A 26,632-nucleotide genomic window follows, 5' to 3' on the forward strand; every position below is an offset into this window, starting at 1 on the left:
CTCAAAACTCAAAATTTCACAAAGTACAATAGTCTTCCTTATGATTACTTAGCTTATGACTACTAGAACCAATTTCAAATTTCATTTGAAAGCAAATGAGCTTTAATTTAGAAAATACTTCTGTATATATTAATCTGAATTACTAAAGTTGCACTATATTTATCTGGGCTGATATTTCAAGGATATATAGTGAACTATAAACCTGGTAATTTTCAAATATTTTTACCCTTTGTCAAAGACAGAATATGCATGCTTCTCTAGAAGAAATATTTGAAAATAGCACAACAAGCCTAATTATTAACAGCAGTGAGGCAAAGAGTTGCTACAATTTTTAAAGAATGTGTCAGTGGCCAGAGTATCCAAAAGAAAACCTTAATTTAATGACAATCAATTTCTTCCAGCTTCTTCCTTTCAGAAGGTATGAGAAAGGTCTTTCTTGTTTCATTGTTCCCGTCCTACAATAAGCAGAAAGGATATCAATTATTTTTGCCAGACAGGCTGTCACTGCCCCTGGTAAGTAAATACATTTTTAGAAGGCTTCATCCGAAAGAAAGTAAAATATATGTCACTTTCCTAATCAGCTGTCAGGAATCTTTTATTCTAACATGTTTTCAGAGAGGAAGATAGAATTGCCATTTTAGAAAAGTGATGGGAACTTCGGGTATTTTCTGAAAAAATTTTCAAAAAAAGATGGTCTTCAAACATGTGGCCACAAAGTGCTTTTCCTTTTCCAGAGAAGAATGAAAGAAAATGAAAAGACTTAGAGGGAGTGTCTAATTTTATTCTGAAGTGTGACAAAAATGGTAAGCAGCAAATCATTAAGTAACTGATTTGGTGAATAAATAAGAGAGGACCAAGAGATCTTGTTACTAACTGCCTGGGTAATTATTATACATTTATGGTACTGGGTCTGGGGTGTTTCATTCACAAAAGGCATGCTTGAGCCAAACTGTTCAGGGCTCTTCATGCTTGGATAACTTGAAGAACAAACAGACAGATAAAAGCAAACAGTCCACTCCATGTCTCTTGTGTCCCTAAACTGTGCTCTACATTTACATGTTCAAGAATGAAATGTGAATGTGTTCCTAAAAGAAAAAGATACTCAGAGACCACCCAAGAAAACAGAATAAACACAGAAGCTCAATGAATTGTTTCTTTTGATCAATCTTATTAACAGTGAGCAAAATGAGAGATAACAAGAAAAATATTGACAACTGGCATTCTGTATACCTAACACCCTCGGTGCTTCATCACACATTGAACAGGAAAAAAAAAAAAAAAAAAGACAATTTGGAGCCCATTTTGGTCAATCTAACACACAAAACAAAAAGTAAGGGCAAAGACAAGAAGGAAAATGGTAAATATGAATTAATAAGCAATGTTGCCAATATCTGGTTCCCCTTCATATTTTGTTTGCCTATAAAACAAAATTCAGTTTCCCTGTGATTCTGTAACTGAAACCACTTTAATAGGAGAGTGAATTTTGGTGCTGCTCTGTGACATGATTATGCTGTGAAACTGCAAAATATCTGCTCCCTCTCTGATCTGAATTCTTTCATGGCTTTAAAGTGGCAGATAACTTCTCAGGAAAGTGGGCTAAGGACAAATGAAATTATTTTAGCTTGACATATTTATTTCTAAAACTAGAAATATAATTTTTCTCTTTGAGATGTCAGGTTGGTTTTCCTGCACTTATCCATTTAATCATTGATACTGTTCTATTCCTGACAGTCACAGCTGTCAAAAATACTCTTAAAATTGTCAATCTTTGGTCAAGATGAAAATCTGAAGATTAAGGAAAAGAGCAAAACTATATTTTTAAACAGAAAGAGGACATGATGAATGTTCTGGGTCATGCTGTCAATATATTTAAAGGACATTATATTCTTAGAGGAAGCCAACAAGTAAAGCACAATGCCTAAATACCTGACACGAAGCTAAAAACTTTCTTAGAGAAACAAACCTTTTCTATACGCCAGAGAGTTCATACTTCACATATATACATGCATGCTCAGTCACTTCAGTCATGTCCAACTCTTTGCGACCCTATGGACTGTAGCCAAACAGGCTTTTCTGTCCATGGGATTCTCCAGGCAAGGATACTGGAGTGGGTTACCATGTCTCATCCAGGGGATCTTCCCCACCCAGGGAGCAAATCTGCATCTCCTCCTGCACTGCAGGTGGATTCTTTACCACTGAGCCACTGGGGAAGCCCACTTCACATACTCATACACATAAACTCCTGATAAAAAAAACTCCTTAACAGAGCTTAAAAGAAAAAGTAGGGTAATGTACTTTGGTGAATAAAACTTGTAGCAACATTGATGAGAATTCCTTTTAAAAAGGATTTCTGTCTTTATTGACATTTTATCCAGTTTGGTTTGTTAACTGCCCATTCAGTTCAGTTCAGTCGCTCAGTCATGTCCGACTCCTTGCAACCCCTTGAACTGCAGCACACCAGGCCTCCCTGTCCATCACCAATTCCGGGAGTCCACCCACACCCATGTCCATCGAGTCGGTGAAGCCATCCAACCATCTCATCCTCTGTCTTCCCCTTCTCCTCCTGCCCTCAGTCTTTCCCACCATTAGGGTCTTTTCCAATGAGTCAGCTCTTGGCATCAGGTGGCCAAAGTATTGGAGTTTCAGCTTCAACATCAGTCCTTCCAATGAACACCCAGGACTGATATCTTTTAGGATGGACTGGTTGGATCTCCTTGCAGTTCAAGGAACTCTCAAGAGTCTTCTCCAACACTACAGTTCAAAAGCATCAATTCTTCGGTGCTCAGCTTTCCTTATAGTCCAACTTTCACATCCATACATGACCACTGGAAAAACCATAGCCTTGACTAGACGGATCTTTGTTGACAAAGTAATGTCTCTGCTTTTTAATATGCTGTCTAGGTTGGTCATAACCTTCCTTCCAAGGAGTAAGCATCTTTTAATTTCATGGCTGCAATCACCATCTGCAGTGATTTTGGAGCCCAGAAAAATAAAGTCAGCCATTGTTTCCACTATCTCCCCATCTATTTGCCATGAAGTGATGGGACCGGATGCCATGACCTTGTTTTCTGAATGTTGAGCTGACCATTAGAAATCAAATAAAGACTAAAGGGAAAGGAACTGACAATCTGAGAACATATCTGAAAAACCATATTGCTGTTGTCAGGATGCTAGTGATGATTTTAATTGTCCAACTTAGCATACTGGCCCACGTTACAGCTTACAACTGGACATAAATCACCAGTGGTTTATGATGTCATGTCTCCAGTGATATTAGGATGCTGAATCCAACTGCATGCCTCTTCTGTGAAGACAAAAGTGAACTTACTAGCTGATCACAATGCATAATGAGCACTAAAGGGAAAGTCACACCACAAGATTCTGCCACTAGCTTGTATATTCAGAATGAACAAATAAATACCTTTTTATTTTAATTAGCATGTTCAGTGGGAAAGCTAGTTTTGAGTTTCATTCCCATTTTCAAAGCTTCTACCAAGTAGCACTAATGGCAAATTGATGATTCCATGTAATGTAGACTGCCTATAATTATTTTTTAATCAGTAAATAACATGTAACAGCAGTTTCTAACCTAATAAAAGAGCTTCAGTTGGTTGAGGAAGTCTTCACAGACAAGTTCACTGAAAGAGAGTACTTAGCAACAGCAAATCAAATGGAACCCTTCAATGAAGCTGTTAGACACACAACATCAGCAGCTGCTGCCATACCGAGGGCTTGTTAAAAATCGATTCATTCTAGTGATCAAAGCTGAAAAATCGTTCCACAGCCTGCTTCATATCAATAGACAATTTTGTGCAGTACATCACACACACAAAAATAAAGTCTAGTAGCAGTGGAGAGTATCAGAAATCTGGCTTCCAAACAATATTTAAAATGGATTTTTGTCAGTTGATAAAGGATGAGCTTAAATAGAACACAATGTCGGACAGAAAGGGTGAGGCTTTTAACATAATAAAAGCAATCAATGAAGTTTCTTTGCTAGTTTCAATATGCAATAAAAGGGGAAGGACTTATTTTTCAGACTGGGAATATCCCAGACCTTGATATGGCATTTAAATATATATATATATATTTTTTTTTTATCAAGGAATACTTTGCTTCCAACCTCTGGACATATTTATATATGTGACTGTGTGTATTTATATGTGAGTATGTGCATGCACACACACATATAATATCAATAAATTAAGCACTGACATGAATAAACATATTCCTGATAGGTTTCATTCTTTTTTCTTTTAAATACAACAAAATTCAAATTGTTGGAGCTGCTAAGGTACAGCCACAGAATAAACAAATTATTTTCCACAATTCTGTAAAGAGAAATAATATATCAGATACACAAGTCTGTTATTTTAATTCTATACAAAAAATTAAGTATCTTACACAGATTTGTGGGAAAGATTCCCTGGTTATTATTGCAAAGACCTCAGCTAAAATTAAACTGCACCCTAGCTATTCCAGTAAGAATTGAGCAATCAGTCATAATTACAGCCAAAATAAATGAATTGGAAAATAGCTGATTTAAAGAGGTCATACATAGTCTGAGTTTTAATTTGAAATTAATAACAGCATGACTTGTGCTGGTAACAATTCTTTATTAAAAATGAATAAAGCCAGTGCCTGGGAGTAAATGTTTCCCATTTCATGGCCTCATTCTCTTGATCACTGGAAGGGGTTTGGAGAGAGCAGGAGACATGGATTTGGCCTTCTGGGGCCCCTCTCCTGCTACAAGGTAAGGGCAATTGTTGGAGTAGATAATGGATTGGTAAGCCATAGAGAAATCCCAAGGTTAGTAACAACAGTTTGCTTTATTTGGTTATCTCTCCCTCTCAGGAGATCCCACCTACATTCTATAGTCCTCATTATTTCAAAGCGTGGATAGAAGTTGTTATGATCTCTGGGAACACTTCAGGAACATCTACCCACTTTGGAGAACCACGGTCTCCTTTCTACCAAAGGAAACCTGAGCCAATCCCCCATAACCCTGCAAGGCATTATCTTTGCATTAAGGTGTATCTCTTTACAGAGCCCTGTAAATGCCTTGCGCTGTTATGCCTGGTGTATAATGATGCAATGTTAACTTTTGTTTTTCGTATTTTCCAAAATAAGGATGAATCCCAACTGTAATTAACTCTCCCTTCTAACACTCCACATTTCATATGCCTTATGATTAGATACTAAAAACATGACTCTCGGAATTATGTGTCACATATTAATCATAGATTGGATGTATCATAGAAACCACTCTCTAATAAATATTTTTCAACCCCCTGATTAGTTTATATACATATCATAGGAACTACTCTTTGATGAATATTGTTCAAACCCCTGATCAGTTTAAAAGTAATTAGCTTTCACTCTATAAAATATTAACCAGAATATGTGTTATGGAATTTTCCCTTTCAGTTTGGGCAATTAGTTACTTCTAAATTATGATATTTTCTCATTAATACTAACTGTGTTGCATTTCTATGTTGTTTATCTAAGCCTCTGGCTCTACCTCAATTTCACAAGTAAATAGAAGACAGAAGCTGTACCTATTGGTCCTCATGGAATTAGCACCCAGGGTAGAGTTTACATGTAACAGGTCATCAGTAAATATCTGAGTTAATAAATGACTTTACCTTTCATTAGGCTCTTCCAGCAATAGAAAAAGTCTATAATTTTCTTGTGATTCATCACACCTCCCCCTTTTCCTCTTGAGGCCTTTCTAGTTCATCTATGGGTCACTTAGAGCTTCCCTGGTGGCTCAGAGGGTAAAGCGTCTGCCCGCAATGCGGGAGACCTGGGTTCGATCCCAGGGTCGGGAAGGTCCCATGGAGAAGGAAATGGCAACCCACTTCAGTACTCTTGCCTGGAAAATTCCATGGACTGAGGAGCCTGATAGGCTACAGTCCATGGGGTCGCAAAGAGTCAGACACAACTGAGCGACTTCACTTTCGCTTTCTTTATGGGTCACTTATTCCTTGGAAGGAAAGTTATAACAAACCTAGACAGAGTATTAAAAAGCAGAGGCATCACTTTGCCGACAAAGGTCCATTTAGTCAAACTATGGTTTTACCAGTAGTCAGGTACGATGTGAGAGCTGGACCACAAAGAAGGCTTAGCATGAAAGAACTGATGCTTTCAATTTGTGGTGCTGGAGAAGATTCTTGAGAGTCCCTTGGAAGGAAAGGAAATCAAATCTGTCAATCCTAAACAAAATCAACTCTAAACATTCATCAGAAGCACTGACACTAAAGCTGAAGCTCCAATACTTGGCCACCTGATGTGAAGAGCTGACTCACTGGAAAACACCCTGATGCTGGGAAAGATTTAAGGCTATAGAAGGAGGTGGAAGGGGATGAGATGGTTAAATAGCATCACTGGATGTGAATGGACATGAATCAATTGATGTGAATTTCAGCAAATTCCAGGAGATAGTAGAGGACAGAGGAGCCTGGCATGCTGCAGTCTATGGGGTTGCCAAGAATCAGAAATAACTTAGTGACTGAACAACAACAACTTTGGTCCCTCAATTTCCTTTGGAACATTCTAGTGGCATCATTTGACTTTCACTCCAATTTATAAATAATCTCCACTCTCTACTTACTTTCTCAAGGCTATAATATAGTATATCCCTACATATACTAATCTCCTTTCTGTCTAGAAATGACACTGCTATAACTGAAAAGGTATAATAATAATAAAACTTAACACACACACACAAAGAGAATGAAGAAGGGGCCATCTCTTGATGACAGCTCTCATTAAATTCTGGAAATTCTTTTGAGCAGAGAAAAAACAATAGGACTGGAAGCAAAAAGTGGTCACTGAAAGGAGTGAGTTGCCAGACAAAAATCTAAAAAGATTTAGGACTTGTAGAATCACATAAGGGGGCTTTTCAGGTGGTGCTAGCAGTAAAGAACCCACCTGCCAATGCAGGAGACATAAGAGATGTGGGTTCCATCACTAGGTCAGGAAGATCCCCTGGAGGAGGGCATGGCAACCCACTCCAGTATTCTTGTCTGGAAAATTCCACAGACAAGGAGACTGGTGGGTGAGAGCCCATAGGGTCACAAAGAGTAGGACACAACGGAAGTGACTGAGTATGCTTGCAGACAATCAGATAAGAGTGGATGATTGAAGTTACTAAACAAAGGATTCACTGAATGCTTGCCAACAGAAGTGTAGATCCCACACTCCCTTCTCAGACACGAAACAGCAAAGATATAAATAAAATGGATACCCAAGGAGGCGTAGAAGACAAGTTGAATATCTTGGAGATCATCAGGTATAGATCCCTTACTTTTAGAGATGGGCTCCTGCAAATTAGATAACTCACACACCAAGTCATTAGCAAGAGCAAGAGCATATAACATTGATCTCAACTCTGGAGTGCCTTCCACTGCAGCACTAGGCTCATAGTTTAAGGAGCTATCTGTCCTCAAGGTTTGACATTTCCTCAAGAATGAGGACAATGATTTTCATGGTCTCCTTGTTACAGGAACAAATCACATGAGATCAGAAAGAAGTTATTTCCTACTTCCCCGAAGAGCTTTTTCAATAGCTGTGGTCCACAAAACCATTCTCAAAAGGTCCTTCTAAAGCTTTAAAGAAGGAGAAATACTGCTACTTACTTTTCAGTGAACACATTCATATTCTTGACACTGGCATGATATACTAGAAAGGATACTAGATGCTTAATTTCCCTGAGTTTCAGTTAGAAGCATGATACCTACCTGAGAGCATAATTGAAAATAGTGAAAATCCACATGAAATACTTAAAGACATCCTTAATACATGGTGTGTTCTTAAAAGCTAGTTTTTGTGTTTCTGTGTATTATTTTGTAGCACTCTGGGGCTCTTTATAAAGTGAGCTTATTTGATAAATTAAGATTAACATTGTTAGATGGATTTTCTTTAAGAAACCACAGATCTTTATCTCAATTCTGTTAACGTGAGATCCTGGATAGAAGCAAAATAATGTTAACTCTTAAACATTCCTATTATCTAGTGCAACTCTCTCCCCTAAATATACAGAGAAAAATTCCCCTAAGAAATAAAGTGACTTATCTAATGCCACACAGTCAATAAGGAGCAGTAACAGGGGTTGAATCCAATTTTTAAGCTCAAGTACAGAGCTGGAAATTTTCTTTTGGTTAAATTGACAAGGTCTCAGGTTTTTCCCCATTAAAAAAAAAAATGTTTCTACACAAAAAGTTCTGTCCAGTACAGAAATTCAAGTGTTTGAGCAGAAGTAAAGGAACATTTTCTGAGCATCCACCAAGTAACAGATACTTTGCTAGATGACTTGGAGGATAAACTTACTCCTTTATATATCGAAATGATAATCAGGAGGGATGTTTCTGATTAAGGAACAATGATTAAGACTTTGCCTTCCAATGCAGGGGATCTGTGTACAACACCTGGTCGGGAAGCAAAGATCACCTATGTCTCGCAGCCAAAAAAAAACAAAATATAAAACAGAAGCAATATTGTAACAAATTCAATAAAGACTTTAAAAAATTATCCATATTAAAAAAATCTTTTAAAATAATAATCAGGAAGACAATTTGGTAACATGAAAAAAATGCTGAAAGTCCAATATGATGTGAAAAACTAGTCTATAAAATCACATGTTACAACTTTAGGTACTAGTCTCAGAATTTCTTTAGTGCAAAAGCAAGTCTTCCCCCTCATCTCTCTATGCCTGTGCCTGGTCCAAAAAGCTTATGGTGAGCTAAATCACATAAGGTTAAAAAAAAAATTTATGAGGCTGTACCAAGTAAAAGCTTGAACTAATACAAAAAATGATAGTGGTTGCTGCTGAATTATCATAATAGATTATGAATTAATGTTCTCACTGTTTTAGCTTTTCACTAAATTAGATGTATTTTAGATGTTAGATGTAAGTTAGATGTTAGAGAAGACTACCCTTGATTTCTGACTTTTGCTTCAATCCACTAACATATTAAAAAGACTAGGGTATGATGTCATCAATTCCATATTTCCTTATAGAGAATGTGTCAGCTTTCCTTAACTTCCCAACCAGAGAGGAAATTTAGTTGGAAGAAGTGTGGGAAATCTCTGCTTGACTAATATCTCTTCTTTCCTATTATTGTGCATCAGCCTTTACTTTCTTTTCAAGAATCGTAAGTGTCAATCAGGAAAAGATACAGTCAGTAGAGAAAAATATCCTGTAGAAAATGGAATGAAGCCTTCATTAAAATGGTCATAGTGACAGATAATGTATATTTTAACATTTATTCACCACTTATTTTCAGATTAAAAAATTAAAATGTACAAAAGCAACCAGAGAATGAAAGAGAAAGACAATATAAAAAAGGAGACCTCGAGCTTAGCTCACAATGTCTAGGTGACAATTGTCTTAGCTCACAATTCTCTAGGTATGTTCAGAAAATATAAATTTTGTCCTTTAAAAACCCTTGTACTGCACGGAAAGTCTCTTTGCATCATTGAGAAAAATTATCCAAAACTTGGAAAGAAGGCTAAAGGATGACTATGAGTTCTTTCAATGTCATACTGGAACAATAACAGGGCTAACAAAGGTTATTTAATTTCCTAGGGCAGAATTTCTCAACTGGAACACCACTGAGACTCTAGACTGGATGATCCTTCACTGGGGTATGAGAGGGGCCAGGGAAGGCTTTTTGTGTATTGTAGGATATTTAACAGCATCCCTGGATTCAACTCACGGGATGCCACTAGCACCCTCCAGGTTGCCAAGAACAAAAACATCTCCAGACTTTGCCAAATATCCCCTGGAGGCAAAATCATTTCCATTCTCAACAACTACTGTACTTGAGAAAGGCACCTTGATTTGATTTACTACATATTATAGTGTACCAAGTCAGTCAAATTACTTGTAGTGGGCTTTCTGTTTGTTTTTTGTCTGATAGAGATACAAGTAATTTCTCTCTGGTAGAAAAGATATAATAAAGTTTATGATTTTATTGCCCTGTTGGTCTTTTCTCTAATTTAGCAAACTTATTTTATCACCTTTCCCAAGGAACTATATAATCTCACTTCTTCAAAGATTCCTTAAACCACTTCAGTCATCCCAAGGATTCTCTCATGGATGAGTTAAACAAACTATAATGAATTATTGGGGCTTTCCAGGTGGCACTAGGGGTTCAGTTCAGTTCAGTTCAGTCGCTCAGTCGTGTCCAACTCTTTGTGACCCCATGAACCGCAGCACGCCAGGCCTCCCTGTCCATCACCAACTCCCGGAGTCCACCCAAACCCATGTGCATCGAGTCAGTGATGCCATCTAACCATCTCATCCTCTGTCGTCCCCTTCTCCTCCTGCCCTCAATCTTTCCCAGCATCAGGGTCTTTTCCAGTGAGTCAGCTCTTCGCATCAGGTGGCCAAAGTATTGGAGTTTCAGCTTCAACATCAGTCCTTCCAATGAACGCCCAGGACTGATTTCCTTTAGGATGGACTGGTTGGATCTCCTTGCAGTCCAAGGGACACTCAAGAGTCTTCTCCAACACCACAGTTCAAAAGCATTAATTCTTCGGTGCTCAGCTTTCTTTATAGTCCAACTCTCACATCTATACGTGACCACTGGAAAAACCATAGCCTTGACTAGACGGACCTTTGTTGACAAAGTAATGTCTCTGCTTTTTAATATGCTGTCTAGGTTGGTCATAACCTTCCTTCCAAGGAGTAAGCGTCTTTTAATTTCATGGCTGCAATCACCATCTGCAGTGATTTTGGAGCCCAGAAAAATAAAGTCAGGCACTAGTGGTAAAGAATGTAACTGCCAATGCAGGAGACACAAGAGACACAGGTTTGATCCCTGGATTGGGAAGATCCACTGGAGGAGGGCATGGCAACCCACTCCAGTATTATTGCCTGGGGAATCCCATGGACACAGGCATCTGGTGAGCTGTGCGATCCATAGGGTTGCACAGAGTTGGACAAATCTGTGAGGAAACATGCATGGGGTATCCTTACTTGATATCTGAATGAGGGCCATGTTTTCAAGATTTTTAAAACAATGTTTTGAAAGCCCTTTCCACCTTTTAAAGAAATCATGCATGTCACCTTTCTACCTAATAAACCATTTCCATAAATCACAGTTTCCTGTGACTCCTGACAGCTCCACCATCAACCGTAAAAGTTGTTTTCATTTAATAAAAAAATAGGATTGTATGATTGTAGATGGAGAGATAACCTATCTAAATTCCATTAGTTAATATTTTTAAAAGATTAGTTTATTATACAATTATTACTTTCCCTGTAAAAAATAACAACACAAAGACATCATCCAATAGATCAAACAATGTTCATTTCAATATGGAAAATAATCAGGAAGATTACACGATTATATAATTTGCAAGTATAAGCAAAATTAACCCCATATCACTAACCAACACAGTTACACAAATTTATGTCAACATGTATATATGTGGTAGAGAACTGAGGATCCATGGCTCATTCCTTTGTAACATAGTCTTAAAGAGCCATGAGGCATTAGATTCAGCAATGAGACCTTGTAAATTCCAGTTTTAAAACTGAAAGTGAAGAAAAGGATTGCTCTTTATAGTAATGGAAGACTACTGCTTCTAAGGCTTTCCAGCACTTTCTCATATTCTTAAGAAAATCGTCCTGTGGCTTAGGTGAAGTATCTGCCTAGGAATTTATATACCACAGCTTAGCTTTCATTTTTCCTGTATTTATTTCCCAGTTACCATTTATTTATGATAAATGATATTGGCTTTCCATTTTCCTTGTAATAAATTTTAAATGAAAATAAAAGAAGTATTTATAAACAATAGTACAGGTGGTAAAAGGATATGGCAAAACTTATGAATGTGTTAAGTGAACAATTAAGTTTGGAAGACACTCTGCTAGAGGAAACTGGGTATTTGAAATAGAATTTGTTTTATAGTTGCTTGACTTCAAACTTTCTTTTTAATGAACTGTTTAAAAACAATCTCCTCTAGGAGGCAGTCGTAAAGGCAATGTGGAAAGAATAACAGACTGAGGGACAAGAGAACCTGCACTCAAGTTCTGGGCTCATGTTTAGCTGATTGTGATATCTTGAACAAGTAAACCCACTGGAATACAACTGCATCATGTCTGCAATTGAGAATACATGATTTCTAAGAATCTTTTAAAGTGCAGAGATTGGCTGCTATGCTTACAGCAATCTCACTCTCTTCTTTGCTCCTATTTTGCATAATTAAGTTTAGCACTGATTGATTTTTAATTATTTAGTGCCTGCCAGTTTTGTCTTTTTAGCAAGACTGTAAGATTGTTGAGGAGAGGAATCACATCAAATCATTGTTTGAAACTTATGGAGATTTTATGCAATACGGGCCAAAGACTAACCCTCAATTACTGTGTGGTCACTGTTTGGTAACTGTCCAGCTTTTAGTTTTCAGTAGAAATCTAATGAGTGTTTTATTAAAAATAAAGTAGCATCAACAGAATTAGTTTAAAACTTGAAAAACTGCTTTATATCACTATTTCATGGACAGTTTATTGTATAAGGACATGGTAATGAATTAAAACTATTCTAAAATACAGCATATAAGGCTAAGTTATTAATCAAAACCTATGAAATTCATAAAATAACTGATAAATTATGCATTTGGTGAATTTTAACCTAGAAGAAATTGTCTAAATGATTAAAGTACTTTAGAACTCTGCCGTCCAATACAGGACCCACTAGCCATACGAAGCTATATAAAGGATTTAGTTCTTCAACAGCACTAGCCATATTTCCTGTATCCTTTGGCTACTGGTTATCATGCTGCTGCTGCTGCTAAGTCGCTTCAGCTGTGTCCGACTCTGTGTGACCCTATAGATGGCAGCCCACCAGGCTCCCCCGTCCCTGGGATTCTCCAGGCAAGAACACTACAGTGGGTTGCCATTTCCTTCTCCAATGCATAAAAGTGAAAAGTGAAAGTGAATAGGGTCACTTCCATCACTGCAGAAAAATCCACTGGACAACACTTCTCTAGACCATCCAAGAGAAGTTGTTTAGCTGAATTAACAGTTTAAAAGAAACTGAGTTTCTCTTAATTCATTTCAGAACAAACGAAATGTCTAAGCAAAGAATTTGCTTTAAGTATCAGAACTCAACAAAATGGTGATGTGTCCTTTATTAATTTTGCATATTTATAAATTAAACTATCCCAGTTAGGATAGTTAGGATAGTAATACCGCTTATAAATAAAAATGTACAAATGTGAAATTAAATTAAGGAAATACAGAATCAGTCTTTATTGGAAACAAGTTTCATATTTCTCTAAGGAAGCCTACCAAAATCCATGGCCAGGAGGTATGTAATATATACTTGGCAGAACTTGCCTTTCCAGTTTAAATTTTTATGCCAAGGATTCGGGTCTTCAGAATTCTGACTGAGAAAATAAAAAGCAATTTTGAACTGTTCCTCTGGCCTAGGAGATGATAATACATATCCACACTACCATGCCCAGTCCACCCTTTCAGCAACATTAAAGAGTATAAGATAAACAAATAAAAATTAACAGATACCAGCTCAACAGATATAGTCTCCAAATAAATTGTCAGTCAAGATACAATGCATGCAATCAAGTATTTAACAATACATATTTTATTTACCTCAGTTTCTTTACTTCTATTCATCCCACCAGATGGGTTATTTGAAATTACTCCAATCTCCTACATAGAAAAGTAGAATTCTGGCAGATCACTAACTAAAGATTTTTGGCCCTATAGGCAAGCAGCTGTGAGTGGGGCTGGGTGTGTGAAAAATATGCAGTTAGAGAAAGGGTGGGTAGATGCCAAAGTGTAAATGGGACCCCTGCGAAATCCTACTCTGTCCATGCAGCTCCATCCATCTCTCCTAACCCTTGAAGAGCTACCACAAAACCACGGACAACTAACAACCACAGCTGGACAGGTCAGGGAATAGGAAGTATGTACTAAGGAGTAAGGAGCTCCATACACACAACGCTTTAAAAATCATTAGCAGAATTTCTCAAAATTATGTCTCTTTCATCACCAAGGAAGGGAAGTACATGAAGGGGAGGGGAGGAAAGTTGATGTGAGAACACCACTCAGGTGCAGATTCTAAGGGTTATATTGCTTTTTTGTTGTTGTTTAGTTGCTCCTTCAGTAGGCACTGGAGCAGCAGCTCTGTGGCACTGGAGCAACTTTGAGGAGATACCTCATGTCCAATGGCAAAGAAGAAGCCACAGCAAGACGGTAGGAGGGGCAAAATTGTATTTAGAATCAAACCCCACACCCGCCAGAGATGCTCAAACGAACCTTCTGTACACCAGGGCCCAGAGACCCCACAGAGACAGACAGAACTGTGTTTGTGTGTCTCCTGCAGAGCTACGGGTGAGCAGTGGACTGCCACAGGGGCAGAGGCTCTGAGTGCAGCAGACCTGGGTGCAGCATAAGCCCTCTTGGAGGAGGTCACTCCTTCATGTCCAACTCTTTTGTGACCCCCATGGACTATAGTCCTTCAGACTCCTCTGTCCATAGGATTTCTTAGGCAAGAATACTAGAGTGGGTTGCTATTTCCTTCTCCAGGGGATCTTCCCAACCCATGGATTGAACCTGCGTCTCTTGCATTGGCCGGTGGATTCTTTGCCACTGAGCCACCAGGGAAGCCCTGTATTTTCTTTAGATAATGTTTAAAAACAATAACATAAGCACCTCTGAAAGATGCACATGTATATTGAGGAGTGCCCTGAGTCAGACCAAATATGGGCATGAGCAAGATAACTGGCCATAGACAGTGCAGATGACTGCCCCCACATAAGTGACCTAAGTCACTTTCATTCCATGTAACTCACTCTGAGTTCACCCCTGTGTTCTTTCACACATCATTTGCCTCTAATAAAGGCTTTATCTGCTTCACACATACAAAAATGGTATGGGGAGGGAGGAGGGAGGAGGGTTCAGGATGGGGAACACATGTATACCTGTGGCAGATTCATTTTGATATTTGGCAAAACTAATACAATTATGTAAAGTTTAAAAATAAAATAAAATTTTAAAAATTAAAAAAAAAATCACTACCATTGGTGTCAAATCATTATCTGTCAACCTGGTTTCTGTCCTTTAGAAAGTTCTGAGAAATTCCATCAGAATGGAATTATAGAAAGGTTGTGAATTATATCTGTGTTTTAGTTGTTTCTATCTGTAATAAGGGAAGATTAATTTAGAAGTCTTTGTTCTCTGAAAGACTTGCATTAACATAAAAGCTTTTCTCTCTAGACTGTAGGTATTCTCACAGCCTCTGAAACCAAGTATGGGTCGCCTTCCTGTTCTGCACCAGGTCTCACCCACGCTTGATTTCTTAGGCCAGGAGAGCTTCTCTGGCAGATCTTACAGAGGTCTGATGTCAGAAGAATCAGCAGAAGGAGGTAGAGTAATAAAGCAAGAGAAGATACCATAAAAATCACTGGATAAATAACATTTTACAGAATAGCTGCTAAAAATGGCCCAGAGGAATTTTCCATTAAGATTATCTGTACTGTCATCTTCAGTGACAAGTAGACATTCAACAACCTTGAAATTTATTTTGTATATATTTCTTTACTACCTATTTTCTATCATTTGGGAAATTCAACTGCATGGTCTTATCCATTGTACTTTACTCCAATCAATCTAGACTTAAATGTCTAACTTTCTCAATCATCACATTGTGTTTACAAAGTACGCACTTCTATATAGTTCTTCTAATGTTGAGTATATTTGTATGAGGTACCAAAAGAAAAAGATATATTAAAAAAAAAACCTAAGATATATTGCTAATACATAAATCCACTGAATTTTCTTCATAAATCTAGAACTTCATCTAACAAATTTAATTTAGAAAATGTAGAGCATATAATTTCAAGAAATTCTAAAGATGAGTAATTTCTGTTAATTTAGGATGTTACAAATGTATCACAATCTTTCAAAATAAAAAGGAAAATAGAAAAGAAGTAACAGAGAAAAAACCATGCTGATATGACACTTACCTCTAAATTAGCAAAATGCAATTATGGTCCACATAAGATAATCAAATAAAAATAAATCAAGATTTGTAGCACAGAAAAGACCCTGATACTGGGAAAGATTGAGGGCTAGAGAAGGAGGTGATAGAAGATGAGATGGTTGGCTGGCATCACCCATTCAATGGACATGAACTTGGGCAAACTCTGGGAGATGGTGAGGGACAGGAAGGCCTGGCGTGCTGCAGTCCATGGGGTGGCAAAGAGTTGAACATGACTTGGTGACTGAACATAACAATAAAGTGCTGAAAAATACCTGAGAAATAAATCTACAGTCCAGTTCCAAGTTCAATCATTTAGAGACCACAAAGCTGGAGTTGTTAGCCTTCATTATGAATTTAGAAATTGGGCAGGAGAGGTTTGCTCAAATCAGTCACCTGTGCCTGTCCAAGGCACCCAAGAAGCAAGGTATGTGCTTCCATGTACCCTCCAAAAACAATGACAGTCAAACAATATTCCATGCCTGATCCTGACAGTGGCCTAGAAACCACCTTGTGCTATTCCCTCCCTCAGTTCCATTTCTACCTGACTCCCAATTCAACTTTATCTCATTGTATCAACCCTTGCATCAACCTTTAAGCCTGATTACCAGCATTTTGTGTCTTAGCTTTGATCTTTAGTGCTCTGTAAAGACTCTGTCTTATACCATCTCTTTGGCTTTTAACTTTCTGGCTTCCTGAAATGGAAAGACCCATCCTTTCTGGGTCTTTTCCTTCCCCTTTCACCATGATCACCTCTCCACAACCCCCAACACACACACATGAACTCAGCCCCGACGTAGACACCATGCCTTGCAAGTATACCAGGCTCAAGAGAGACAGCACCATTGCTAACAGTTTCTAGTTCTTTATAAGGTCACTGGACTGTACTTCTCAAAGTACTATGCTTTAATTTGAAAGTGGCATTTTAGCAACATTAACTTCTTTGTAGAAAGTTTCATGTCAAGGTAACACTTGCTCAAAGGGCACAGGTCACAATATAAATTGATGGGACCACCACTAATGCATGATATGAGGTAGAAAAGTGATGCTACAAAAGATGAAAAGGGGTTCACCAAGACTATGATTAAAATAGAAAGGGCCTTCCAGAAGGAGGAAGAAAGGTGTAAAAAGAAGAGACATGAATGACTCAGGAGCTCCAAGAAATTCATGAAAACCAGAGAACAAGTAAGAGAGAGAGGGGCCTGCGGTGAATTGTACAAAATCAATGAAAGATTAGGCTTGCAAGGGCTATTCTATGAATGGCCCTGAATGCAATGCTAGAGAACCTGGATGTCTTTACCAGTAACTAGAGACTACTTAGACAGCCGTTACAATGTTCAGGTAAAAATGAGGAGGTCCTAAATTTAGACTTGTGGTAGAGACTGGGAAAAGAACTTTGAACATCAATAGAGCTTGAAGACAGGGTATACATGATGACACCTGGGGTTCCAGTCCACCTGAACGCGTGGATTGTGATGCTGTTTATTGAGAGTAAGCAAGAAAACATAAAGAGATTTAAAGGAGGTAGATAAAGAATTTGATTTTAAATATGATAAATTTGAAATAAAAGATTTGAGAATCCTAGACTTGAAAACCAAAAGAATGGTCAAAACAGCTCAAGGATAACATGCAGAGACAAAGTAATGACTGGAGAACAGAAAAACGGGTACTTCCAATTTTAGCAGACAGTACGGAGAAGGCAATGGCACCCCACTCCAGTACTCTTGCCTGGAAAATCCCATGGGCGGAGGAGCCTGGTGGACTGCAGTCCATGGGGTCGCTAAGAGTCGGACATGACTGAGCGACTTGACTTTCACTTCTCACTTTCATGCATTGGAGAAGGAAATGGCAACCTACTCCAGTGTTCTTGCCTGGAGAATCCCAGGGACGGGGGAGGCTGGTTGGCTGCCGTCTATGGGGTCGCACAGAGTCAGACACAACTGAAGCGACGCAGCAGCAGCAGCAAAGGAAAAAAAAAAAATTGAGAGAAAGAACATGCCCTCTAGAGGAGGGCATGGCAACCTACTCCAATATTCTTGCCTAGAGAATCCCCATGGACAAAGGATCCTGGCAGGCTACAGTCCATGGGGTCTCAAAGAGTCGGACAGGACTGAGCAACTAAGCGCAAAGGGAAAAAAAATCGAGAGAAAGAATATGCCAACTTTTGTGTAGGCCATGGGAAGCTATATTATCTTATTAGACATATTTTAACACATAAAATTTTTTATATTATTTTATTAAGTCTCAGTTTTTAACTTCAGTTGGCATCACCATAGAAGATATTCATTTTTTTGTTATCTTGAAAGCTTAGTTTATAGCAAGACTGAAATCATTCTCAACCATACACACACAGATTCATAAGTAAAATAAATACTGTAATATAGTTTTATATTGATTTTCATGTTATATAATTACTTTGAGCACCTCTAGTAATCATTTACTTTACACTAGGGCTTGCTGTAAAAATTGCTTTCTCCATATTTATGCAATAAGATTCTTCCATGAAATCAATTAGAGAAATAAAGTAAATTTGTAAAGCTCATTTATGCATACACATTACAGAAAATGAAGGTTCTTCCTTGTTCTAGTTTATTCATCATCTTTACTTTTAGATATCACACTGTCCATAATCAGAATTGGGTTTCAGTATAATCCTTGATAAATATAACAGCCGAGCAGGTATCTTCCTTTGCCTGGGGCTCCGTCCTCCCCACTTCATTGCTATTCACAATACTGCACAGTTCACATGCAGACCAGTCTCATCAGCCTGCATTAGGCTTTGGAGCCCAACATTATTTCCAAGAAAGTCTGATACAACCTTTTGTAAGAACAGGTGGCCACTATACAGAAAAATAGAGCTTTAATATAACCCCCCTAGACACACATAAAAGACACCACAGGGGGCTGTCAGTATGTGAAAAGTAACAAGTCACATAATCTTTATTAAACACAGCACACACCCCATCTCAAAGAAGAGGGAATCCTTAACACAAAAGGTCTTTTGCTGCAGATTACTTTAGATTTAGCTTCAGGATCAAAGGGGTAATTTTATCGTATTTTATTTTTAATCCTCAGCCTTAATATTGAGTATTTTCCTTAGATGGAAATTTTCATCTCAATGATGATTTTTCTATCATAAAGACTTGTGTTGAAGCAAATAGTCTCAATATACAAAGATGGGTTCATTGAATCATTTTTCTGGATTCTTTGGTATAAATCAACTTTTATAGCTCTAACTCCAAAGATTTCATGTCATCTTAAATCTTTGAATGCCTGAATGTATTCTTTACTCCACCAGTAATTACTTTTTATGGAAAGAAAAAATATTACCTACTTGATGGTTTCACCCAGTCTAAGTCATTAATCTTTCACTTCAGGTACAGTATTAGATTACAGTCCCCACTCACAATCAAGTCTTGATTTGGGATGACAGGGTTGAGCCATCCAGACATTGTTTTTAATTAGACACTTTTAAAGGTCGACAAATGAATAGTCCGATTATTTCAGTCCATTGTGAATAGCTCAGAAACAAGCACTCTGTTCATTATGGAAATGTTAATGAGAAAGGAGCTTTGTTAGTAACAAGCAAAACTGCAGTGGCATCAATATAGAAGTACATTTCTATCCAACCTAGATTATTCTCAGTTCAGTTCAGTTCAGTTCAGTCGCTCAGTCCTGTCCGACTCTTTGAGACCCCATGAATTGCAGCACGCCAGGCCTCCCTGTCCATCAAAAACTCCTGGAGTTCACTGAGACTCACGTCCATTGAGTCAGTGATACCATCCAGCCATCTCATCCTCTGTCGTCCCCTTCTCCTCCTGCCCCCAATCCCTCCCAGCATCAGAGTCTTTTCCAATGAGGCAACTCTTTGCGTGAGGTGGCCAAAGTCCTGGAGTTTCAGCTTCACCATCAGTCCTTCCAAAGAAATCCCAGGGCTGATCTCCTCTAGAATGGACTGGTTGGATCTCCTTGCAGTCCAAGGGACTCTCAAGAGTCTTCTCCAACACCACACTTCAAAAGCATCAATTCTTCGGTGCTCAGCTTTCTTCACAGTCCAACTCTCACATCCATATATGACCACTGGAAAAACCATAGCCTTGACTAGACGGACCTTTGTTGGCAAAGTAATCTCTCTGCTTTTCAATATGCTATCTAGGTTGGTCATAACCTTTCTTCCAAGGAGTAAGCATCTTTTAATTTCATGGCTGCAGTCACCATCTGCAGTGATTTTGGAGGCCAAAAACTAAAGTCTGACACTGTTTCCACTGATTCCCCATCTATTTCCCATGAAGTGATGGGACCGGATGCCATAATCTTCGTTTTCTGAATGTTGAGTTTTAAGCCAACTTTTTCACTCTCCTCTTTCACCTTCATCAAGAGGCTTTTTAGTTCCTCTTCACTTTCTGCCATAAAGGTGGTGTCATCTGCATATCTGAGGTTATTGATATTTCTCCGGGCAATCTTGATTCCAGTTTGTGCTTCTCCCAGACCAGCATTTCTCATGATGTACTCTGCATAGAAGTTAAATAAGCAGGGTGACAATATACAGCCTTGACGTGCTCCTTTTCCTATTTGGAACCAGTCTGTTGTTCCATGTCCAGTTCTAACTGTTGCTTCCTGACCTGCATACAAATTTCTCAAGAGGCAGGTCAGGTGGTCTGGTATTCCCATCTCTTTCAGGATTTTCCACAGTTTATTGTGATCCACACAGTCAAAGGCTTTGGCATAATCAATAAAGCAGAAATAGATGTTTTTCTTGAACTCTCTTGCTTTTTTAATGATCCAGTGGATGTTGGAAATTTGGTCTCTGGTTCCTCTGCCTTTTCTAAAACCAGCTTGAACAACTGGAAGTTCATGGTTCACGTACTGCTGAAGCCTGGCTTGGAGAATTTTGAGCATTACTTTACTAGAGTGTGAGAATCTAGATTACTCTAGATTCTTATAAATTCCTAAACTGGCTAACAGTTCCCTCCCATATATTACAGTCCAACTGGACAAATGATTTGCATACTATTTTCATATCTTTTTTTTACATTTCCTGGGGGTAATATAATTAAGAATTATCAAAAGAAGAGCTAGCTTCCTCCCTTGCTCCTCTGAAAAGCCTCAGACTTTTAAACTATTATATATTTTTGATTCTAGTTATAAGTGAGTGAAGAATAATGTCATTGGGGAAAGAAGGTGCAAATTACAAATCTCTAGTTATGAGTTCTGTCCTTTTAAACAGAGAGCATAAAAATGCATTAGGTATATGAAAATTATTTCACCATTATTTTATCTCTAGCCACTTCCACTATGAAGTTTCAATTACTTACCTTAGCTCAAAATAATGTCCTGCCATTGATGTTATTTTGCCTTGTAAAAATATATTAAAAAATTAGGCGTCCCATCAGAAAATTAGGACACTTTCTCTCCTATACAATCAAACAGGAAGGTTAATAATTTTGCCACTTTGAGGTACTGTCAATTTATCAGCTCTGGTTGTAGGCTCCTGTCCAAGTCCATCCTTTCTATCCTATATCCCCAAACCTCATTATTTCAAACCACTCTTCCAAATCTCTAACCCTTATAGCAGTGAGTGGTCCTAAATCCTGGCTGCATGTCAGACTCTCCTAGGGAACTTCCACAGAATATGGATACCTGGAAATTCTGATGTAATTGAGTTGGGATAGGACTTGAGCACGGAAGTTTTTATAAGCTACCCAGGTGATCTAAGGTGCAGCTGGGTTGATGGTATTCCTATCATCTATTTTCACAGCCTACCTCCCCACACTGTAGATTTAACCACATTTTCTTCACAAACACACAGAACCAGCGATCAAAGGACTCTGATTTTCAATACATTTCTAACGAGTAATTTAAAAAACCTCACAACATTTTCTGTATACAAATATTAATAGAAGAGTGTTTCTGTATTCAAAGAACGTATCTGAACAAAAGTGGTGAAAAAAAGCAAGGGGAAAATGCCCATTATATATGCCCTCAAGTATTCAATGAATTTGCTCTTCCCAACCAAATTACCATAGTCCTTTCTTCCATACCCACTAGTTCTTACTATTACTCATCACTGATTAAGGGGGAAAAGACAAAAATAAGGACCCACCTTGTCTGGGTAAAAATAAAAAATGATTATGTGTTTTAGGATGTGTGGTAAATGATTGCAGTAGTATTTCCTAATGAACCATACTATATTATATCCACGTTCTTTGCAGAGTCACTATACACTCTGTCCATTCAGAAGTGAACACTATTTTTCTACCCTTCGTGACTTGTTTTTACCAAAAGAATGTGATGGTACCACTGTGTGACTTCTCAGGTTAAGGCTTAAGAGAACTGTAGCTCCTGTTTTTGTCCTCTTGAAGTGTTTCCAGTGAAGAAATATAGTCTAGCTTATCAGCTCATAAGAGGCCACACAGAGGAGAATCAGGGTGCCACAGCCAATGTGTGCATGCATGCATGCTCAGTCATCTGCGACTCTTCACAAACCATGGATTGTAGTCCGCCAGATTCCCCTGTCCGTGGGATTTCCCAGGCAAGAATACTAGAGCTGATTACCATTTCCTTCTCCAGGGGATCTTCCTAACCCAGGGATCAAACCGTATCTCTTGTGTCTCCTGCACTGGCAGGCAGATTCTTTACCACTGTACCTGGGAAGCCCATGCCACAGCCAATAGCCAACATCAGCTGCCAGGTCTGTCAATGAGATTCTTTTGGTCTCCTCCATCTCAGCTGAGTTGTCAAGTTTCTCCAGTTGCAAGGGTGAGCACAGGCTCACCTCAAGATCAGCAAAAAACACCCACCAAGTGAGTTATACCCAAACTGCGGAATCATGAGCAAAGAAATGGTTACAGTTTGGGGCTAGTAAGTTTTGGGGTGATTTGTTACATTACAAGAGATAACTGATATGGAAGTTTATGTAATATTCAAAAGAACTAATTACTGTGCTTGTTTTCATGTATGTATACTACATGCAATTTATAAGTAACACATTTTCGAAGTTTCTTCTTCCTAAAGTGTTTTGCAATTCAATCTCTCTCCATTACATTCCATAAAATCATACATTTGGTTCTCATTTTCTTCCATCATTACTTGTAGAGGAAAAAAAAAAAGGCCCTGCTATAGTATCTCTTAAAAAATTAGGCAACAAATTAGCCTGAAGTTCCTCTATAATTACTAAATTATGTAATTCACTTCACTTCTCCCTAGAGAACAGGTATAAAAAGGAAAATTCCAGAAGGGATTAAAATAAAATTGTTCTGCTGCAGAACCTAAGGATATGTCCAAGATGGGCTACCTCGGATGACTTTAATAAACCATTTCCCTAAGTATTCCACCTAATGGAAAACCTCAGAAACCTTTCTACAAAAACAGTGGTAGTGGACCATTTTGTAATTTTTCCATTGGAATCTTCCTTCAATAGATATCTAGGTTCTGACTGAAGGGAAATGTGACCTTGTGGCTTTTTTTCTATTTTTGGTTTTATACTGTTTGTAGTAATTTGGGGAGTAACCAGCTGTATTAGTCTCCTAATCACTGCTGCAACAGATTGCTGCTGCTGCTAAGTCGCTTAAGTAGTGTCCAACTCTGTGCGACCCCATGGACGGCAGCCCAGGAGGCTCCCCCATCCATGGGATTTTCCAGGCAAGAGTACTGCAGTGGGGTGCCATTGCCTTCTCCGGCTGCAACAGATTACACTTAAATAATACAATGTTATTCTTTTGTAGTTCTATAGGGCAGCAGTCTGAAATCAATTTCATGGAGCTAAAGTTAAGGCTTTGGAACTTGAGGAGCGAATCCTTCGCCTGGCCCTCTCCAGCTTCAAGAGTAGCACTCCTTCCTAGCTCATGGCCTTTTCCTCCATCTTCAAAGCCAGCAGCATAGCATCTTCACATGCCTTTGCTTTCATCATCACATCACCTTTTCCTCTTGTAGTCTCATCTTCATCATAACATCACCGTTCCCTCTTCTGTAGTCCCATCTTCCCGTCTGCTTCCACCTTGTAAGGACATTTGTGATTGCACCATTGAGCTCATCTCCATAATCCAGAATACATTTTCTATCTCCAGACCTCTAATTTAATAACATCTACAAAGCCCCTTCTATGAGAAAAAGGTAACATATGCACAGGGTCAAGGGATTAAGATGCAGATTTAGGGAATATTACTTAGTTTATCATACTGCCTTTGATTTTGTACTGTTTGGTCCTGAAGTCAGGATTCTTCAAGTAAGTTTTGTCTTGAACTAGCTCAATGGAGGTATAGCAATGAAAATCCTTAATTTATGCATCCTACACAGTACAGAATAAATATCCTGTTTAATGCAAGCAACAATTAAATCATCAATTAAACTTGGCTAAAGCCAAAATCTGACTAGTTAAAAAGAATAGCAAAATTGGTCACTGAGATTGAGCTGTTCTTTTTTCCGGCAATTTATTCTACCTAAGAATATGACTGTCATCATTCGTTTGCCAAGTTCAATAAAAACTTCATCTGGAATGGTTGCTTCAGGGAATGCTGGGTAAATACTGTTTTTTGTTTCAATCTGAACACAAACACAATTCAGTGCCATCCTATTTAACTACCATTTTTAATGTATTCTTACCTAACCTAACATACTTTCATTTTATTAGCAGTATAAAACCTAACTTGTACCATAATTTTTCCACTGACAATGTGGCCTACTTGAAGGCATCATAAACTTATAAGCACAGATTCATAATTCATACATTATTTTAAAAAGCACCCCTAAATACATTTTATCTTCAAAAAAGAGCAATATATTTCAATTGAAAATTATGTTAGCAGGGAGAATGATTCAAGCATGTATGAAGAAGTGTTTTGACCCTATAACTAAGTTTTAATATTTACATGTATGAAACCTTATTGACTCAGAAAATAAGTAATAATCTCTTTCAAAGGGACTATTTCATAAGGTAAATCAAATAAAGAAAACAAAGCATTAAACGCAAATACTTGTGAGAATGATAGAGAATCATATATGCATTAAAACATCTTATTATAGAATAAGATAAAATAAACAATATAATCTAAACGAATATTCAAAAGAAACACGGTGCAAATTAACTGTTTTCACTTTATGGTAGCTCTTAGACTGCTTATTTTTCAAGTTATAAAAAGTTATAAAAATAAATGATAAATGGTTTTAGGAGTATATAATTTAGGAAAGTTAATAGCCAATGTCAAAATACTATTAACCCATGGTCAGAACTGATAAATGAATTAACAGCAGTTACTATCAATATATAATGTATTTAGCATTTTAAAAGCAAATATTGAACAGTTTCCTCTTACTAGTGAGAGAAAAAAAAACTCTCAAAATCTTTATCCCATTCTTTCCCTGCTGCTGCTGCTGCTGCTAAGTCACTCAGTCGTGTCAGACTCTGTTCGACCCCACAGAAGGCAGCCCACCAGGCTCCGCTGTCCCTGGGATTCTCCAGGCAAGAACACTGGAGTGGGTTGCCATTTCCTTCTCCAATGCATGAAAGTCAAAAGTGAAAGTGAAGTCGCTCAGTCGTGTCCGACTCTTCGCGACCCCATGGACTACAGCCTACCAGGCTCCTCCACCCATGGGATTTTCCAGGCAAGAGTACTGGAGTGGGGTGCCATTGCCTTCTCCGTAAATCTCACTAAAATGAAAATAAAGGAATCAAGTATAAATACAGAAGCACATAGACAACAGGAGATGGGACATCATCAGATAAGAGATGGCAGCAAATTTTGGAATAAACAAAGTGAGTGGAAGTCAGGTTACCCAGTGAGCCAACAGACTTCACTGCCTGGGAAGGGGAAGTAAATTCAACAACAGAATGAAACCAAGCTCAGACGAACAATCCCTGCTAGGTTTAGGAATTAGTTATCAGGACCTGCAAGAAGAAGAAATTAAATAAATGTGTATTTGTGAGTGTGAATGTATTTGTGTATCTTTAGACATAAAAGAAGAAAAGATATTGCAGATACTGTGCTTATATAATTTGATTCAGTTCAGTTCAGTTCAGTCACTCAGTTGTTTTGTTTTCTCTCATGCTCTTTCACTTTCATCAAGAGGTTCTTTAGTTTCTCTTTACTTTCTGCCATAAGGGTGGTGTCATTTGCATATCTGAGGTTATTGATATTTCTCCGGGCAATCTTGATTCCAGCTTGTGCTTCTTCCAGCCCAGTGTTTCTCATGATGTACTCTGCATATAAGTTAAACAAGCAGGGTGACAATATACAGCCTTGACGTACTCCTTTTCCTATATGGAACCAGTCTGTTGTTCCATGTCCAGTTCTAACTGTTGCTTCCTGACCTGCATATAGGTTTTTCAAGAGGTAGGTCAGGTGGTCTGGTATTCCCATCTCTTTAGGAAACTATAAACAAGAGCACTTAGAAAACAACAAAGAATGCTTACAAATTAAATGACTATCAAAAAAAATCCATAAAACGTTGAAGAAATCACTCAGGAATGTAAAAACAAAACAAATGGATGGAGTCCAAAATTTACATTCATTAGAGAATCAGTCAAGGAGATCAGTATCTGATGAATTAGGGTTCCGGAAAGAGAAAACAGAGGATCAGAAATGACCCCCCTAAAAATAAGAGTGCAATTATCCCATACTGAA

At 38.1% G+C, this 26,632-nt stretch overlaps 1 protein-coding gene across 1 annotated transcript in view; it reads right to left on the minus strand.

The window, feature by feature from the left end:
- Positions 1-26,632, minus strand: part of LOC102399298 (EGF-like and EMI domain-containing protein 1) — a 705,282-nt gene that overhangs the window by 342,793 nt on the left and 335,857 nt on the right. The window lies entirely within an intron of this gene.

The sequence above is a fragment of the Bubalus bubalis genome, chromosome 1 (assembly GCF_019923935.1).
Source record: "Bubalus bubalis isolate 160015118507 breed Murrah chromosome 1, NDDB_SH_1, whole genome shotgun sequence".
Classification (NCBI taxonomy): Eukaryota; Metazoa; Chordata; class Mammalia; order Artiodactyla; family Bovidae; genus Bubalus; species Bubalus bubalis.